This window comes from Macaca nemestrina, chromosome 15 (assembly GCF_043159975.1).
Source record: "Macaca nemestrina isolate mMacNem1 chromosome 15, mMacNem.hap1, whole genome shotgun sequence".
Classification (NCBI taxonomy): domain Eukaryota; kingdom Metazoa; phylum Chordata; class Mammalia; order Primates; family Cercopithecidae; genus Macaca; species Macaca nemestrina.
The window spans coordinates 64,118,183-64,137,944 of NC_092139.1; the positions used below are offsets into that span (position 1 = coordinate 64,118,183).

At 44.5% G+C, this 19,762-nt stretch overlaps 1 long non-coding RNA gene across 30 annotated transcripts in view; it reads right to left on the reverse strand.

Annotated features, from left to right (window-relative positions):
• Nucleotides 1–19,762, reverse strand: part of LOC139358577 (uncharacterized) — a 102,809-nt gene that overhangs the window by 39,050 nt on the left and 43,997 nt on the right. For all 30 annotated transcript variants that reach the window (XR_011613754.1, XR_011613752.1, XR_011613740.1 and 27 more), the window contains 2 exons: nt 2,839–3,002; nt 2,172–2,269 (listed from right to left, as the gene is read on the reverse strand). This is a non-coding gene — a long non-coding RNA (uncharacterized lncRNA). The remainder of the gene's footprint in view (nt 1–2,171; nt 2,270–2,838; nt 3,003–19,762) is intronic.

Below are 19,762 nucleotides of genomic sequence, written 5' to 3' on the forward strand. Positions count from 1 at the left end.
TGAATGGGCAAAAACTAGAAGCATTCCCTTTGAAAACTGGCACAAGACAGGGATGCCCTCTCTCACCACTCCTATTGCAACATAGTGTTCGAAGTTCTGGACAGTGCAATCAGGCAAGAGAGAGAAATAAAGGGTATTCAATTAGGAAAAGAGGAAGTCAAATTGCCCGTTTGCAGATGACATGATTGTATATTTAGAAAACCCAACAGTCTCAAGCCAAAATCTCCTTAAGCTGATTAGCAACTTCAGCTAAGTCTCAGGATGCAAAATCAATGTGCAAAAATCACAAACATTCCTACACACCAATAACAAACAGAAAGCCAAATCATGAGTGAACTCCCATTCACAATTGCTTCAAAGAGAATAAAATATCTAGGAATACAACTTACAAGGGATATGAAGGACCTCTTCAAGGAGGAACTACAAACCACTGCTCAGTGAAATAAGAGAGGACACAAACAAATGGAAAAACATTCTATGCGTATGGATAGGAAGAATCAATATCATGAAAATGGCCATATTGCCCAAGGTAATTTATAGATTCAATGCTATCCCCATCAAGCTACCAATGACTTTCTTCACAGAATCCAAAAAAAAAAACTATATTAAAGTTCACATGGAACCAAAAAAGAGCCCCCATTGTAAAGACAATCCTAAACCAAAAGAACAAAGCTGGATGCATCACACTACCTGACTTCAAACTATACTACAAGGCTGCAGTAACCAAAACAGCATTGTACTGGTATCAAAACAGAGATATAGACCAATGGAACAGAACAGAGCCCTCAGAAATAATACCACACATCTACAACCATCTCATCTTTGACAAACCTGACAAAAACAAGGAATAGGGAAAGGATTCCCTATTTAATAAATGGTGCTGGGAAAACTGGCTAGCCATATGTAGAAAGCTGAAACTGGATCCCTTCCTTACATCTTATACAAAACTTAATCCAAAATGGATTAAAGACTTAAATGTTAGACTGAAAATCATGAAAACCCTAGAAGAAAACCTAGGAAATACCATTCAGGACACAGGCATGGGCAATGACTTCATGTCTAAAACACCAAAAGCAATGGCAACAAAAGCCAAAATATCAAATGGGATCATTAAACTAAAGAGCTTGTGCACAGCAAAAGAAACTAGCATCAGAGTGAACAGGCAACTTACAGAATGGGAGAAATTTTTTGCAATCTATCCATCCAACAAATGGCTAATATCCAGAATCTACAAAGAACTTAAACAAATTTACAAGAAAAAATCAAAACAACCCATCAAAAAGTGGGCAAAACTTATGAACAGACACTTCTCAAAAGAAGACATTTATGCAGCCAACAGACACATGAAAAAATGCTCATCATCATTGGCCATCAGAGAATTGCAAATCTAAACCACAGTGAGATACCACCTCACACCAGTCAGATGGTAAAATGTCAGGAAACAACAGTGCTGGAAAGGATGTGGAGAAATAGGAACACTTTTACACTGTTGGTGGGACTGTAAACTAGTTCAGCCATTATGGAAAACAGTATGGCGATTCCTCAAGGATCTAGAACTAGAAATACCATTTGACCCAGTCATCCCATTACTGGATATATACCCAAAGGATTATAAATCATGCTACTATAAAGACACATGCACACGTATGCTTATTGCGGGACTATTCACAATAGCAAAGACTTGGAACCAACCCAAATGCTCATCAATGACAGACTGGATTAAGAAAATGTGGCACATATACACCATGGAATACTATGCAGCCATAAAAAAGGATGAGTTTGTGTCCTTTGTAGGGACATGGATGAAGCTGGAGACCATCATTCTGAGCAAACTATCACAAGGACAGAAAACAAAACACATGTTCTCACTCATAGGCGGGAACTGAACAATGAGAACACTTTGACACAGGGTGGGGAACATCACACACCAGGGTCTGTCGCTGGGTGGGGAGAGAGGGGAGGGATAGCATTAGGAGATATGTTAGGAGATATGTTACATTAGGAGATAGCTAATGTAAATGACCAGTTAATGGGTGCAGCACAGCAACACGGCACATGTATACATATGTAACAAACCTGCACATTGTGCACATGTACCCTAGAACTTAAATTATAACAAAAAATAAATAAAAATAACAATACCAAAATTAGCTGGGCATGGTGGCACTCACCTATAACCCCAGCTACTCAGGAGGCTGAGGCAGGAGAATCACTTGAATCCGGGAGACAGAGGCTGCGGTGAGCCAAGAAAATGCCACTACACTCCAGCCTGGGTATAAATAAATAAAAAATAGATAAATAAATAAATAAAAGCTATCTACTAGCCAGCAGTGATAAGCACTGGGAAGAAAACTATCTGAGTGAAGACAGGATGATGGTGATGGATATTGTAGGTTCGAGCCACCAGGGGAGACCTCTCCCTGAGGTGGCTTCTATGCAGACCCCTAGATGAAGCGGATGCTCAGGCTGTGAGGAAGAGCTGTCTGGGTGATAGGAACAAGTGCCAAAGTCTGGCAGCTACAACATGCTTGGAACATTTGAAGACCAGAAAGAGGGTCTTTGTAGCTACAGCAGAGTAAGAGAGAGAAATTAAAGAAGACACTAAGGTCAGAGAACTGGTCCTCATTGTCCATTGCTCCATTGACCTTGGCTTTAAGTATTCGCCTGCAGTCTCCAGAGAAACAGGAAGAACAGGATATGTAGACAGAGATATTAAACCACACTTAGAGATAGAGATGGAGACAGAGATAGAGATGATAGAGATGGTGATGAAGATGGAGGTAGAGGTAGAGGTAGAGAGAGACATAGAAATAGAGAGAGAAATTAAAAAACACTTACTTTAATGTATCTGCTCATGAAATTGTGGGGCTGGCCAATTCTGACATCTTCAGGGCGGGTCAGCAGGCTGCAAGTGCTCAGGCGGGAGCTGATGATGCTGCAGTCTTGGGGAAGAATTTCTTCTTCCTCAGAGAAACCTCAATTCCACTCTTTAGGCCTTTTAACTGATCAAATGGGGCCTATTCAGTTTACTGAAGGTAATCTCCTTATCTTAAGTCAACTGATAGTAGATGTTAGCCCATCTACAAAATCCCTTGAGAGCAACACCTAGATGAGTGTTGGATTGAGTAACTGGGTGCTATAGCCTGCCCAGGTGGACACATACAACTCCCCACCACAGGCTCTTTGAGCTCCTGCCTTATTCTCCATCACATGCCTCTGCTTTTGGCATCCTCTCTGTGCACAGCTCCAAGTGCGTCTCCTACCATAATGACCAGTATGGGGTCTGGCCTAAGGATACAGTAGAGATGTTATTGCTATTATTTTGTTAGTCACCTTAAATATTTTTTGAAGAGTGATGATATTTTTCAAAATAAAACGTATGATTTCCATGTCCCTATCTGGGTTCTGAGATGTTTAGATTTCAGCGAGAGGAGTTTGGCAGACTTGCCCCATCTCCTCCAATGCTACCAGAGCACTGATGGATGAAGGATTGCCCTGTGAACCTCTGACTCATATGCTTGTTCTCTGAGCTTTTCCATAGAGCAGAAAGACAGCTCTAGACTGAGTCAGAGCCAGAGAGGGCTGTGGCATTATCCTTAAAGACACAGCATCCGTGAATGTGTCTCCACACCCCATCCCCAGCCTATATGCCTTTGGGGAGAAAGAGTGCTAAGCCCTCTCTATGAGGCTGCCCCAAGTCTTTCTAGGCAGGGCTCTCTCTGACTCCACTTCACCACATCAGGCATTTGCTGTTGAATTAATAATCCTAACCCCAGCTCTGGTCTTGACAGCCCTTGCTCAAAACTTCAGCTCTCTGTGGACTTCAGGAAGGAAGACCAACTCCACAGCATGGCTTTAGAAAGCCTCCATGATTGTCCCACCCAAAACTCCTGCAGCCTCCCCCTGGCTCCAGATTCTTACACATCCCTGAGGGTCAGGTGACACCTGTGTCCTCCAAGCTCCTGACATTCCCACCTCCCTCCCTCTGCTAAAACCCCTTCATCCACTGGAAGATGCTGCTTTCTTCATTTAAATATCCTTAAGAAAATTATATTCTGTTGCAAGAAAAAAGAAATAAAATGTATAGTATTACAAATGAGAATATCTGTCCAACAAATATCACCATTAGGAGAATGAGAGAGCGACCTACAGAATGGAGAACATATTAGCAATAATATCTTCAACCAAGAACTAATATCCAGAATATATAAAGAACACTTACTAACCAATAAGAAAAAGGAGAGTACCCAATTGGGAAAAACACAGGCAAAAGACCTGAACAGGTACTGTACCAAAAGAAAGAGCAGGAAGGCCAGGTCAGAAGGCCAGAATGTTAGGAGGCAAAAGGCCAGGCCAGAAGGCTTGCCAAGAAGGCCAGAAGGCAGAAAGCCAGGAGGCCAGGCCAGAAGGAATAGGGCCAGAAAACAATAGGTCAGGCCAGAAGATCAGAATGCCTGAAGGCCAAACCAGAAGCCAGACGGCCAGAAGATCAGTAAGCAGAAGGCCAGATGGCCAGAAGGCAGAAGAGCAGGACAGAATGCCAGAAAGCAGAAGGCCAAGCCAGAAAGCAAGAGGGCAGAAGGCCAGGCCACATGACCAGAAGGCCAGAAGACAGTAGGCCAGAAGGCCAGAAAACAGAAGGCAAGGCAAGAAAGCATAAAGTCAGGCCAGAGGACAGAACACCGAACAAAAGAAGACCCGGAGTTCCAGAAAGTCAGGAGGCCAGAAGACAGAAGGCCAGAAGAAAGGACAGGCCAGAGAGCCAGAAAGCCAGAGCCAAGAAGACAGAAGGTCAGGAGGTCAAAGTCAGAAGGCCAGGCCAAATGGGCAGAAGGCCCGAATGCAGGAGGCCAGGTCAGAAAGCCAAAAGGTAAACAATAAGAAGGCACGGGACCAGGGAATAAGGCAGAAGGCCAGGACACAAGGCCAGAAGGCAGCAGGTCAGATGCCCAGAAAGCAGAAGGCCAGGCCAGATGGCAGAAGACCAGAAGAAAGAAGGCCAGGCCAGAGAGCCAGAAAGGCAAAGGCAAGAAGATAGAATTCCAGAAGACAAAAGTCAGAAGGCCAGAAGGCAGAAGGCCAGGCCAGAGAAACAGGCCAGAAGGCAGGAGGCCAGAAGACCAGCAAGCAGAGGCCAAGCAAGCAGAGGAAGGAAGGAAGAAAGTGAGAAGGCCAAAGGCCCGGCCAGACAGCCGGAAGGCAGATGGCAAGATGGCCAGAGGCAGAAGACCGGGGAGGAAGGCCAGAAGGTAAATAGGAAGCAGGTCACAAGGCCAGAAAACAGAAAGCCAGGCAAGAAGGGCGAAAGCCAGGCCAGAAAACAACACACTGAAAGGAAGAAGGCCAAGCTGCAGTGCCAGAAAGCCTGAAGGCCAGAAGAAGGACAGAGGAACGAAAGGTTGCAGGCCAGAAGGCCAGAAAACAGAGCACTGGGTCAGAAAACAGGAGGCCAGAAAACAGCATGCCAGATGACCAGAAAGCAAAAGGCAAGGCAAGAAGGCAGAACAGGAGGAGGAAGGCCAGGCGAGAGCACCATTAAGCCAAAGTCCAAAAGGAAGAAGGCAGGCGGCCAGGAGGCAGAAGGACAGGCCAGATGGCCAGAAAGCAGAAGAAGGCCAAAGCCAAAAGAAAGCCAAAGCCAGAAGGCCAGAAGGCAAAAGGCCAGGCCACATGAGCAGAACGACAGAAGCCAGAAGGCCAGAGGCCAGGCCAGAGAGAAGAGGGCCAGAAAACAAAAGACTAGGCAAGAAGGCAGGAATGCCAGAAGGCAGAGGGCTGGAAGGCCAACAAGCAGAAGGCCAGGCAAGAAGGCAAAAGCCGAGGCCGAGTGGCCAGAGGTCAGCAGGCTGAAAGCTAGGAGGCCAGAAAGGCGATAAGAAGGCGGCCAGTCCAGAAGACCAAAAGTCCGAGAGCCAGAAATCCAAAAGGGAGAAAGCCAGGAGAAAAAAAAAAAAAAAAGAAAGAAAACAAACAAAAAGGCTAAATAGGCAAAAGGCCAAAGGCCAGGAGGCAGAAAGTCAGAAGGTAAGAAGGCAGAAGACCAAGCCAAAAGGCCAGAACCTATAAGGGGTAAGAAAGTGGAAGACCAGGAGAGAAGACAGAGGCCCCAATGGCAGATGGCAGAAAGCCATGCTAGAAGACAGAATGCCAGGCCAGACAGCCAGAAGACAGAAAGCCACAAGGCCAGGTCAGAGGGAAGAAAAGGAAAGGCCATGCCAGAAGGCCAGAAGGTAGAAAGCTAGAAGACCAGCAAGCAGAAGGGCAGAAAGGAAACAAGAAGGTGAGCGGGCTGGAGGCCTGGCCACATAGCCAGAAGGCAAAATATCAGGCCAGAAGGCCAGAAGGCAGAAGGTCAGGGAAGAATGTCAGAAGGTCAGTGGGCAGCAGGCCAGAAGGCCAGAAAACAGAACACCAGGAAAGAATGCAGAAGGCCAGGGAAGAAGGCCAGAAGAAAGTAGACAAGGGAAGAAAGCCAGAAAACAGAAAATGAGGCAAGAAGGCAGAAGGTCAGACCACCAGAGAGAACACCAACAGGAAGAAGGCCAAGCCAGAGTGCCAGAAAGCCAGAAGGCCAGAAGGTTAGAAGGAGGAAGACCAGAAGAAAGAAAAACAGAAGGCCGAAAGCCAAGCCAAATGAGCAGAAGGCCAGAGGCCAGGCCAGAGAGATGGAGGCCAGAAAACAAAAGACCAGGCCATAAGGCAAGAATGCCAAAAGTCAGAATGCCAAGCCAGAAGACAGAACACTGAAAGAAAGACAGATGGCCACGCCGGAGCACCAAGAAGCAAGAAGGCCAGAAGGCAGAAGGCCAGAAGACCAGCAAGCAGAAGGCCAGGAAGGAAGCAAGAAGGTGAGATGGCCAAAGGCCTGGTCAGACTTCCAGAGGGTAGAAGACCAAGACAGAACACAAGATGGCAAAAGGCCAGACCAGAAGGCCGGAGGGTAGAAGGCCAGGTCACGTGGCCAGAAGGCCAGCAGGCAGAAAGCCAGGGAAGAAGGCCAGAAGCAAAAAGACCAGGGAAGAAATCCAGAAGGCCAAGACAGAAGGTCAGAAGGTCAGAAGACAGCAGGTCAGAGGCCAGAAAACAAAAGACAAGTCAAGAAGGCAAAAGGCTAGGCCAGATGGGCAGAAGACCAGAAGGCAGAAGGCCAGAGGCCAGGCCAGAGAGAAGAGGGCCAGAAAAACATAAGGCCAGTCCAAAAGGCCAGAATTCCTGAAGGCAGAAGGCCAGAAAGCCAGCAAGCAAAGGCCAAGCAAGAAGGCAGAAGCCCAAGCCAGATGGACAGAGGTGAGGAGGCTGAAAGTCAGAAGGCTAGAAGGGCACAACACAGAAGGCCAAGCTAGAGAAAAAGAGAGCCAGGAAAGAAAAAGCCAGGCCAGAAAAAGCCAGAAGTCAGAAAGAAGGCAAGACCAGAAACACAGGCCAGAGGGCAGAAGGCCAGAAGAGCAGCCAGCAGAAGGCCAGGAAGAAAACAAGAAGGCGAGAAGGCCAAAGGCCCAGTCAGCTACCCAGAAGACAGAAGGCCAGATCTCAGAAGGCAAAGACCAGGACACAAGGCCAAAAAGCAGAAGGCCAGAGTGCAGAAGGCCAGGCCACAAGGTCAGAAGGCAGGAGGCCAAAAAGCCAGGGAAGAAGGCCAGAAGGTCAGTAGGCAGGAGCAAAATACAGAAGGCCAGGCAAGAATACAGAAGATAAGCCAAGAAGCCAGAACAACAACAGAAAGATAGTAGATGGTCAGGCCGGAGCGCCAAAAAGCCAGAAGGCCAGGCCAGATGAGCAGAAGGCAAAAGGCCAGAAGGCAGAAGGCCAGGCCAGAAGGCAGAAGGCTACAAGGCACAAAAAAAAAAAGACCAGAGGACAGAAGGCCATAAGCCAGAAGGCCAGGAGGCCAGAATGCAGAAGGCCAGGCCAGGTGCAGAAGGGCAAATGACAAGAAAGCAGAAGGCCAGAAGGACAAAAGCCAGAAGGCCAGAAGGCAGAGGGCCAGAAGGGAAAAGGACAGAAGGCAGAAGGACAGAAAACAGAAGGCCAGGCCAGAAAGCAGAAGACCAGAAGGAAGAAGGCCAGGCCAGAAGACCAGAGGGCAGAAGGCCAGGCCACGTGGCCAGGAGGCAGAAGACCAGGGACAAAGGCCAGAAGGTCAGTAGGTGAGAAAATAGAACTCCAGGCGAAAACGCAGAAGGCCAGGCCAGAGGGCAGAACACCAAAAGGAGAACACAGAAAGGAGGATGGCCAAGGAGGTTAGAAGGAAGGACAGGAGGACGGAAGGCCAAAGACCAGGCCAGATGGGCAGAAAGCCAGAAGGCAGAAAACCAGAGGCCAGGCCAGAGAGAAGACTGCCAGAAAACAAAAGGCCAGGCCAGAGAGCCAGAATGCGGGAAGGCACAAGTCCAGGCCAGAAGACAGAACACCAAAAGAAAGACATCATGCCAGAGCTCCAGAAAGCCAGAAGGCAAGAACACAGAAGGCCAGGCCAGATGGCGGTAGGCCACATGGCTAGAAAGCAGAAGGCCAGAGGCCAGAGGCAGAAGGCCTGAATGACCGGAGGCCAGAATGCAGAAGGTCAGGCCAGAAGGCAGAAAGCCAGATCAGATCATCAGAAGGCAGAAGGCCAAGTCAGATGGTCAGAAGGCAGAAGTAAATAAAGCCAGAGGGCCAAATGCAGAAGGTGTGGAGGCAAGAAGGCAAGGCCAGAAGGCAGAAGGCCAGGCCAGATGGCAGCAGCCAGAAAGGAACAAAGTAGAAGGTCAGAAGGCCAGAAAGGCTGGAAGGCAAAAGGCCGGAAGCCGAGAAAAGAGGAAGGCAGAGTCAGAAGACAAGAAGGCAGCACGTGAGGCGAGAAGGCAGAAAAATGAAGGCCAGGCCAGGCGGACAGAAGTTTGGGTTGTATGTGAAATCTTCCCCAGGCTCATTACATTAAAAAAGTTCCACTCTGGTAAGAAATCTCTGCTCTTGGCATGGAAGGAAGAGGCTGTGGGAGCCTTGCTCACATACATTCCTTCATTCATTCCTTTGCATGTTACTTCTGAGTTGGCCCTTCAGGGATCCTCTCCAGCTTAAGTCTCCCTGAGTCAGTTATCTTCAAATGGAGTGTTACTTTCTTACATTCGCATCCAGTTTCTAAACTTCAGCCCGTCACCTGCATTGCTTTCCGGTTAAGTTTTAGATCTTGTTTATGTTCCAAATGCTAGATATGTGAGGTATGATTAAGCAGTCTCCATTTCATAGAAACTCAGATTACAGTTTGACTTTAGGCCAATTTCATTCCAAAATTCAAATTATGCAACATTTGCTGCTGGGGCAGCGCCTACATTCATCTCTATTTTCAGGCAGGTGGTTGCGCCGAGTTTCTAACTCATCCCAGTCCCAGGTCCCTTATGTGGATAGGCAGGGTCATTCCCTGAGACTTAAAACTGACGCATGGATGAATGGGAATTTCCTAAAGATATGCTGTGTGACTATCGTTTCATACCTTTCAAGTTCACTTTCCATACCGGAGAAGATGTGAAAAGATGTTTCTTTGAGAAAAGAAACAGCTATAGTGGCATTAGGGGAAGGAACATTTTACAAAAGCAAGCAAGTATGTTTCAAATATTGATCTTCAACAAAGAGTGAAGACACGAAATAAAGGAATATACCAGCGATCAGAAGAACATTATAGGACATCAACAATTAGAGAATATTGTTAAGACCAAAATGAGAGGGAAAATTAAAAGATGGATGTTGGGAGATTGAGACAGGGGAAATCAACAAGGGGAGGGCCAAAAACAAAGGGTACTGTATCAAGTTTAACTCCCGTCAAAGACGCATGGAAGGAAGATGCCTCCCTCTGAGGCCAAGGAACGTGCTGAAGGCTAGATGAAGACAGAGGGAAATGTCTGAAGAATTATGACACCACTGGACAGGCATTTTTACACTGACCTCAATACGACGTTGGAAAAGCCACTCCCTCAAGGACATCTGAGGTTGACATGGCCCCAGCCCTGTCCCTCCTGGGTGGCTCTTCACACCAGCTCACAGGACCTGGAGCTCACCTGCACTCAGGATTTGGGGCAACCTCCTCCCCTCCGCTTCTCCTCTCCTGGCTCTGAGCACTCACACCTGATTTGGAGACCTGATATCCTGTTTGCAGAAAACATGGGCTTGAACGTTTAGTTCTGTGCTGAGATCTGTGACTGATCATCAAGGGCGGGGAGGGGAGGAACACAGCACACATGAAATGGCAATGCCAGGAAGAGTGCCCTGAATACCAGAGACATGGGAGGCGCCGCCCAGAGCAGGAAGGGCACCTGGCCTGGAGCTCAGAGACTGGGGAGCTGTTTGCTGATGCTCGTGCCCAGGGCTAAAGATAGACTGCATGGCCAGGCATGGAGGCCTCTACCTGTAATTGCAGCACCTTGGGAGATTGTGACTTGAGGCTGGGAGTTCGAGGCCTGTCTGGGCAACACAGAGACCTTGTCTCTAAAAGAATAAAAACTCAGTTAGGTATCGTGGTGTATGTCTGCAGTCCCAGTTACTCAGGAAGCCGAGGCAGGAGGCTCACTTGAGCCCAGAAATTTGAGGCTGCAGTGAGCTGACTGTGCCACTGCCCTCCAGCTTGGGTGACAGAACGAGACACTGTCTCTGACAGGCTGCTATACCTTCTCTTTTTTACAACCAGGATGGTATTGTTTCCACAGTGGATTAGATCTTATTTTCAAAAGACGTCTAATAGGCATAAGCTCAATCAGAACGCTGAGAGGTCTATTTTAGAGGAATAGTCTCTGCCATGTTTACTACTGGGGTGTCAAACTCCACCATGGTTCACTGAGCAGAACGTAAATACTTAACACAGTTTTTCCTCCTTTTAACAAATATCCATTGAGCGTCCAGCATGGTTCTGGGTGTTAGATATGGAGTAGCAAAAAAACCTATAAATTCTTGGTCAGGAAGTGGGCATTCTCATGAGATGACAAACTACACATAAGTGAATAAATAAGCAAATTCTGTCCAGTTAGTTCTGAGTGCTATAGGGGTGCTAACTAGTCCTCCCTCAGTTGAGGTTATGCTTTTGTGGTTTCAGTACCTGCAGTCAACTGTGGTCTGAAAATTAAGTATCATGCGGTAAGATATTTTAAGAGACCACATTTACATAACTTTGATTGTAGTAGATATTTATATGATTTGATTGTATTATTAATTTTTACTGTTAATCTTTTGCGTGTGCCTAATTTAAACCTTATCATAGGTATGAATGTACAGGAATAAACAGCATAGAGATACTCTCTCATTTCAGGCATCCACTGAGGGTCGGGGAATGTATTTAAAGCAGATGAGGTGGGGACTACCGCATAGGCACCAGGGCAGAGATGGAGTGGAATGTGGGGAAGCTATTCTGGGTAGTATTTGATGAAGTAAATGAATGTTGACAGATTCAGCCACAGATGCCACAGGATTCAAGATCTCCAGCATCATGTCTCTGTTCTTCCTCAGGGCTGTGTCCAGCAGGGCCCACTCCTCCCTGGTGATGTCCACAGCCAGATCCTTGAAGGACACCGACTTTTTGAAGGACACCATGATTCAGACTGTGCTACTCCCCATCAGCATCCACAGGCTGCAGTCAAGGATGACATCCCTGAGAATGTGTGTATGAAAAGCTCAAACTGACTGGGCGCAGTGGCTCATGCCTATAATCCTCAATCTTTTGGAGGCTAAGGACAGCAAATCGCTTGAGTTCAGAAGTTCAAATGTAGCCTGGGCAACATAGTGAAACTCTCATTTCTACCAAAAAAAAAAAAAAAAAAAAAAGTAGCTTGGTGTGGTGGTGGGCATCTGTAGTCCCAGCTACTCAGGAGGTTGAGGTGGGAGGATGGCTTGAGCCTGGGAGGCAGAGGTTGCAGTGACCTGTGACTGCATCACTGCACTGCAGCCTAGGTGACAGAACCAGACTCGAGGGACAGAGACAAGGACAGGGAGAGGGAGATGGAGAGGAGGAAAAAAAAAAAGGAAAGAGACAAGAGCAGATGAGATGAGAAAAGAAAATGTCAAACTCCGTCAGAGACCAGGCCATGGCTTGGTTCCTCTGGGCTGACTCAGCAGATGTCTTTTCGATACATCTAGAGATACACTCTTATACATAATAACTTCATTATCAGGTCATGCAACAGGAGCTGCAGTGTGAAATAACCTGGCAACTCCACAATAAAGTGCCACTTCTACTTCAGAGTGATCATAAAATTTGTACCAGGAAATTTATGAATTCTACTCCCCTCCAATCTAAATGAAATCTACAGGCTAACCAAGAGAAGAAACACCAATGTTGTGCCACTTATCCACTGTGGTGATGGGCAAATTATCCCGATATGAATCTCTCAATTCTCTCTTTTTTTTTTTTTTTTTGAGATGGAGTCTTGCTCAGTAGCCCAGGCTGGAGTGCAGTGGCCGGATCTCAGCTCACTGCAAGCTCCGCCTCCTGGGTTTACGCCATTCTCCTGCCTCAGCCTCCCAAGTAGCTGGGACTACAGGCGCCTGCCACCTCGCCCAGCTAGTTTTTTGTATTTTTTAGTAGAGACAGGGTTTCATCGTGTTAGCCAGGATGGTCTTGATCTCCCAACCTCGTGATCCGCCCGTCTCGGCCTCCCAAAGTGCTGGGATTACAGGCTTGAGCCACCACGCCTGGCCTGAATCTTTCAATTCTCATCAGTGAAATGGTTTAACAACTTGTATTAGTCTGTTCTCATGCTACGAATAAAGACATAATTGAGGCTGGGTAATTTATAAAGAAAAAGAGGTTTAACGGTCTCACAGTTTCACACGACTTGGAAGGCCTCACAATTATGGTGGAAGGTGAAAGGCACTTCTTACATGGTAGTAGGCAAGAGATCATGGGAGTGAAGCAATAGGGGAAACAGCTTATAAAACCATCAGATCTCATGAGACTTATTCACTACCAGGAGAATAGTATGAGAAAAACCACCCCATGATTCAATTGTCTCCCACTGGGTCACTCCCACAACACATGGGAATTATGGAAGCTACAATTCAAGATGACATTTGGGTGGGGACACAGCCAAACCATGTCATTTCACCCCTGGCCTTTCCCAAATCTCATGTCCTCACATGTCAAAACTAATCATGTCTTCCCAACAGTCCCCCAAAGTCTTAACTCATTTTATCATTAACTCAAAAGTCCACAGTCCAAAGTCTTATCTGAGACAAGGCATATCCCTCCCACCTATGAGCCTGTAAAATCCAAAGCAAGTTAGTTACTTCCTAGATACAATGGGGGTATAGGCATTGGGAAATTATCCCCATTCCAAATGGGAAAAATTGATCAAAACAAGGGGCTACAGGCCCAATGCAAGTCCAAAATCCAGTGGGGCACTCAAATATTAAAGATTCAAAATAATACCCTTTGACTCCATGTCTCACATCCAGGTCACACTGATGCAAGAGTTGCCATGGTCTTGGGAAGCTCTGCCCCTGTGGCTTTGCAGGGTATAGCCTCCCTCCCAGCTGCTTTTATGGGTTGATGTTGAGTGTCTGAAGCTTTTCCAGGCACGCAGGGCATGCTGTTGGGAGATCTACTATTCTGGGCTCTGAAGGATGGTGGCCTTCTTCTCACAGCTCCACTAAGCAGTGCCCCAGTGGGGACTATCTGTGGGTGCCTCAGCCCCGTATGCCCCTTCCACATTGCCCTAGCAGAGGTTCTCAATGAGGGCCCTGCCCCAGCAGCAAACCTCTGCCTAGACAACCAGGCATTTGCATACATCCTCCAAAACCTAGGGGGAGGTTACCAAACCTCAATTCTTGACTCCAGCCTGGGTGCCAAAGTGAGACCCTGTCTCAATAAAACCAAAAATGTTCAGTGAGTTGGAGGCCCCAGTGAAGAGACAGCAGTTAAGTGATTATACTCTAATGACATGAGGTAATGGTCAGAGAAGAGCATGTCTGAATCATTGATTTCGGAAGTGGGATAATTCTTGAGGAATGAAAGGGACTAGAATGTAGGTGATGAACTTTGGTGACAAAATGCAAACTATGCACATAACAAAGGGGAATAATGCTCCAGATATATGAGAAAAATTTCACAATAACTCAAATACAAGACTATGTTTTCGCTACAAGGAAATGCTGAGGTGAGAGATCTGCTAAATAGCTGATTTGACTATTGTGCAATGGCACACATGTAAAAAACATCACACATTGTATCCTATAAATATGCACAATTATTACATTTCAATTAAAAGAAAACTTAAAAATACAGAATACTTTTTTTTTAACTTCAATTTCTGGGATACATGTGCAGAATATGCAGCTTTTTAACATAAGTACCCATGTGCCATGGTGATTTGCTGAACCTACCGATCTTTCATCTAGGTTTTAAGCCCCGCACACACTAGGTATTTGTCCTAATGCTCTCCCTCCCCTTGTCCCCCACCCACCACGGACAGGCCCCAATGCGTGATGATCCCCTCCCTCTGTCCATGTGTTCTCATTGTTCAACTCCCACTTACGAGTGGGGACGTGCAGTGTTTGGCTTTCTATTCCTGTGTTAGTTTCTCAAGGATGTGAATTCATTATTTTCTATGGCTACACAGTATTCCATGGTGTGTATATGCCATATGTTATTTATCCAGTCTATCATTGATGGACATTTGGTTGGTTCCAAGTCTTTGCTATTGTAAACAGTGCTGCAATAAACATATGTGTGCGTGTGTCTTTTTAGAAGAATGATTTATAATCCTTTGGGTACATACTCAGTAACGGGATTGCTGAGTCAAATGGTATTTGTGGTTCTAGATCCTTGAGGAATCGCCCCACTATCTTCCACAATGGTAGAACTAATTTACACTCACACCAACAGTGTAAAAGCATTTCTGTATCTCAGCAGCCTCATCAGCATCTGTTGTTTCCTGACTTTTTATTTTTTTATTTATTTATTTTTTATTTATTTATTTATTTTTTTTGAGACGGAGTCTCGCTCTGTCGCCCAGCCCAGGCTGGAGTGCAGTGGCGCGATCTCGGCTCACTGCAAGCTCCGCCTCCCGGGTTCACGCCATTCTCCTGCCTCAGCCTCCCGAGTAGCTGGGACCACAGGCGCCCACAACCGCGCCCAGCTAATTTTTTGTATTTTTAGTAGAGACGGGGTTTCACCGTGGTCTCGATCTCCTGACCTTGTGATCCGCCCGCCTCGGCCTCCCAAAGTGCTGGGATTATGTTTCCTGACTTTTTAATCATCGCTATTCTAACTGGCATGAGATGGTATCTCATTGTGGTTTTGATTTGCATTTCTCTAATGACCAGTGATGATGAGCTCTTTTTCACGTTTGTTGACCACATAAATGTCTTCTTTTGAGAAGTGTCTGCTGATATCCTTCACTCACTTTTTGATGGGGCTTTAGATTTTTCTTGTAAATTTGTTTAAGTTCCTTGTAGATTCTGGATACTAGGGCTTTGTCAGATAGGGAAATTGCAAAGAATTTTCCTCCATTCTGTAGGCTGCCTGTTCACTCTGATAATAGTTTCTTTTGCTGTACAGAGGCTCATTAGTTTAATTAGATCCCACTTGCCAATTTTGGCTTTTGTTACAATTGCTTTTGGTGTTTTAGTCATGAAGTCTCTGCCCATGCCTATGCCCTGAATGGTATTGCCTAGGTTTTCCTCTAGGGTTTTTTTTTTTTTTTTTTTTTTTTTGGTGGGGTCTTATATTTATAAGTCTTTAATCCATCTTGAGTTAATTTCTGTATACTGTGTAAGGAAGGGGTCCACTTTCTGTTTTCTGCATATGGCTAACCAGCTTTCCCATCACCATTTATTAAATAGGGAATTCTTTCCATATTGCTTGTTTTTGTCAAGTTTGTTGAAGATCAGATGGTTGTAGATGTGTGGTGTTATTTCTGAGTTTTCTGTTTTGCTCCATTGGTCTATGTATCTGTTTTGGCACCAGTACCATGCTGCTTTGGTTATTGTAGCCTTGTAGTATAGTTTGAAGTCAGGTAGTGCAATGCCTTCAGCTTTGTTCTTTTTGCTTAGGACTGTCTTGGCTATACAAGTTCTTTTTTGGTTCCATATGAAATTTAAAGTAGTTTTTTTCTAATTCTGTGAAGAAAGTCAATGGTAGCTTGATGGGAATAGCATTTAATTTATAAATTACTTTGGGCAGTATGGCCATTTTCATGACATTGATTCCTCCTATCCATGAGCATGGAAGGTTTTTCCATTTGTTTATATCCTCTTTTATTTACTTGAGCAGTTGTTTGTAGTTCTCCTTGAAGAGGTGCTTCACATCACTTTTCAATTTTATTCCTAGGTATTCTGTTCTCTTTGAACCAATTGTGAATGGGAGTTCACTCATAATTTGGCTCTCTGCTTGTCTATTATTGGGGCATAGGAATGCTTGTGATTTTTGCACATTGATTTTGTGAGACTTTGTTGAAGTTGCTTATCAGTTTAAGGAGTTTTTGGGCTGAGATGATGGGGTTTTCTAAATATATAATCATATCATCTGCAAAGAGAGACAATTTTACTTCCTCTCCTCCTATCTGAATACCCTTTATTTCTTTCTCTTGCCTGATTGCCCTGGCCAGAGCTTCCAATTCTATGGTGAATAGGGGTGATGAGAGAGGGCATCTTTGTCTTGTGCCAGTTTTCAAAGGGAATGCTTCCAGCATTTGCCCATTCTGTACGATACTGGCTATGGGCTTGTTTTAAATAGCTCTTGTTATTTTGAGATATGTTTCATCAATACCTAGTTTACTGAGAATTTTTAACATGAGGGAATGCTGAATTTTATCAAATGCTTTTTCTGCACCTATTGAGACAATCATGTGGTTTTTGTCATTGGTTATGTTTATGTGATGGATTATGTTTATTGATTTGCATATATTGAACCAGCCTTGCATCCCAGGTATGAAGCCAACTTCATCATGGTGGATACACTTTTTGATGTGCTGATTTGTTTTCCAGTATTTCATTGAGAATTTTTGCATCAGTGTTCATCAGGGATATCAGCCTGAGATTTTCTTTTTTATGTTGTGTCTTTGACAGGTTTTGGTATCAGGATGAGGCTGGCCTCATAAAATGAATTAGGGAGAAGCCCTTCTTTTTCTATTGTTTGGAATAGTTTCACGAGGAATGGTACCAGCTCCTCTTTGTACCTCTTGTAGAATCTGGCTGTAAATCTGACTGGTCCTGGGCTTCTTTTCATTTCTAGGTTATTAATTACAGCTTCAATTGCAGAATGTATTATTGGTCTATTCAGCGATTCGACTTCTACTTGGTTAAGTCTTCGGAGGGTGTATGCGTCCAGGAATTTATCCGTATCTTCTAGATTTTCTAGTTTATTTGCATAGAGGTGTTTATAAGTATTCTCTGACGGTAGTTTGCATTTCTATGGGATCAGTGGTGATATTCCCTTTATCATTTTTCTCATGTTTATTTGATTCATCTCTCTTTTCTTATTAATCTAGCTAGCAGTCTATTTTGTTAATCTTTTCAACAAACTAGTTCCTGGATTCATAGATTTTTTTGAAGGGTTTTTCGGGTCTCTATCTCCTTCAGTTCTGCTCTGATATTAGTTATTTCTTGTCTTCTGCTAGCTTTGGAATTTGTTTGCTCTTGCTTCTCCAGTTCTTATAATTGTGATGTTAGGGTGTCGATATCAGATCTTTCCAGCTTTCTGATTTCCCTCTTAACACTGCTTTAGTTGCGTCCCAGAGATTCTGGTACATTTTTCTCACTGTTTTCAAAGAACTTCTTTATTTCTGTCTTAATTTCGTTATTTACCCAGTAGTCATTCAGGAACAGGCTGTGGTTTTGAGTGAGTTTCTTAACCCTGAGTTCTAATTTGATTGCCCTGTGGTCTGAGAGACTGTGTATGATTTCCGTTCATTTGCTGAAGAGTGTTTTACTTCCAATTATGTGGTAAATTTTAGAATAAGTCTATGCGGCACTGAGAAGAATGCGTTCTGTTGATTTGGGGGTGGAGAGTTCTAGATGTCTATTAGGTCTGCTTGGTTAAGAGCTGAGTTCAAGTCCTGAATATCCTTGTTAATATTTTGTCTCCTTGATCTGCCTAATATTGACAGTGGGGTGTTAAAGCCTCACAGTATTATTGTGTAGGAGTCTAAGTCTCTTTGTAGGTCTCTAAGAACTTCTTTTATGAAGCGCAGTGCTCCTGTATTGGGTGGGTGCACATATATTTAGGATAGTTACCTCTTCTTGTTTCCTTCATCTCTTTATAATTATGTAATGATCCTCTTTGTCTTTTTGATCTTTGTTAGTTTAAAACCTGTTTTAGCAAAGACTAGGATTGCAACTCTGCTTTTTTTTTTTTTTCCCGCTTTTCATTTGTGTGGCAGATATTCCCCAATCCCGTTCTTTTGAGCCTATGTGTGTCTTTGCATGTGAGATGTTCTCCTGAATGAATGCAACACACTGATGGGACTTGGTTCTTTACCTGATTTGCCAGTCTGTGTCTTTTAATTGGGGAATTTAACACATTTACATTTAAGGTTAACATTGTTATGTGTGAACCTGATCCTGTCATCACAATGCTAACTGATTATTTTGAACATTAGTTGATGTAGTTTCTTCATAGTTTCCTTGGTCTTTATATTTTGGTGTGTTTTTGCAGTGGCTGGTACCAGTTTTTCCTTTCTATATTTAGTACTTCCTTCAGAAGTTCTTGTAAGGCAGGTCTGGTGGTGACAAAATTCCTCAGCATTTCCTTATTTAAAAAGGATTTTATTTCTCCTTTCCTTATGAAGCTTAGTTTGGCTGGATATGAAATTCTGGGATGAAAATTCTTTTCTTTAAGAATGTTGAACATTGGCCCCCACTCTCTTCTGGCTTGTAGGGCTTCTGCAGAGAGATCTGCTGTTAGTCTGACGAACTTCCCTTTGTAGGTAATCTGACCTTTCTCTCTGGCTGCCCTTAACATTTTTTCCTTCATTTCAACTTTGGAGAATCTGACAATTACATGACTTGGGGTTGCTCTTCTCAAGGATTATCTTAGTAGTGGTTCTATTTCCTGAATTTAAATGTTAGCCTGTCTGGCTAGGTTGGAGAAGTTCTCCAGTATAAAATCCTGAAGTGTGTTTTCCAACTTGGTTCCATTCTCCCCATCACTTTCAGGTACACCAATCAATCATAGGTTTGGCCTTTTCACATAGTCCCATATTTCTTGAAGGCTTTGTTCATTCCTTTTCATTCCTTTTTTCTCTAATCTTGTCTTCATGCCTTATTTCAGCAAAGTGATATTCAATCACTGATATCCTTTCTTCTGCTTGATCAATTCAGTTATTGGTACTTGTGCATGATTCACAAAGTTCCTGTGCTGGGTTTCTTCAGCCCCATCAGGTCATTTATGTTCCTCTATAAACTGATTCTTCTAGATTGCAGTTCCTGTAGCCTTTTATCAAGGTTCTAAGATTCCTTGCATTTGGTTAGTCTATGCTCCTTTAGCACAGAGGAGTTTGCTATTCCCACCTTCTGAAGCCTACTTCTATCAATTAGTCAGTCTCATTCTCTGTCCAGTTTTGTGCCTTTGCTGGATAGGAGTTGCTATCATTTGAGGAGAAGAGGAATTCTGGTTTTGGAATTTTCAGCATTTTTGCACTGTCTTATCCTCATCTTTGTGGATTTATCTACCTATGATCTTTGATGCTGATGGCCTTTGGAAGACGTTTCTGTGTGGGGTCTTTTTTGTTGATGTTGATTGTGTTGCTTTCTGTTTCTTAGCTTTTATGCTAACAGTCAGGCCCCTCCTGTTCTGCAGGTC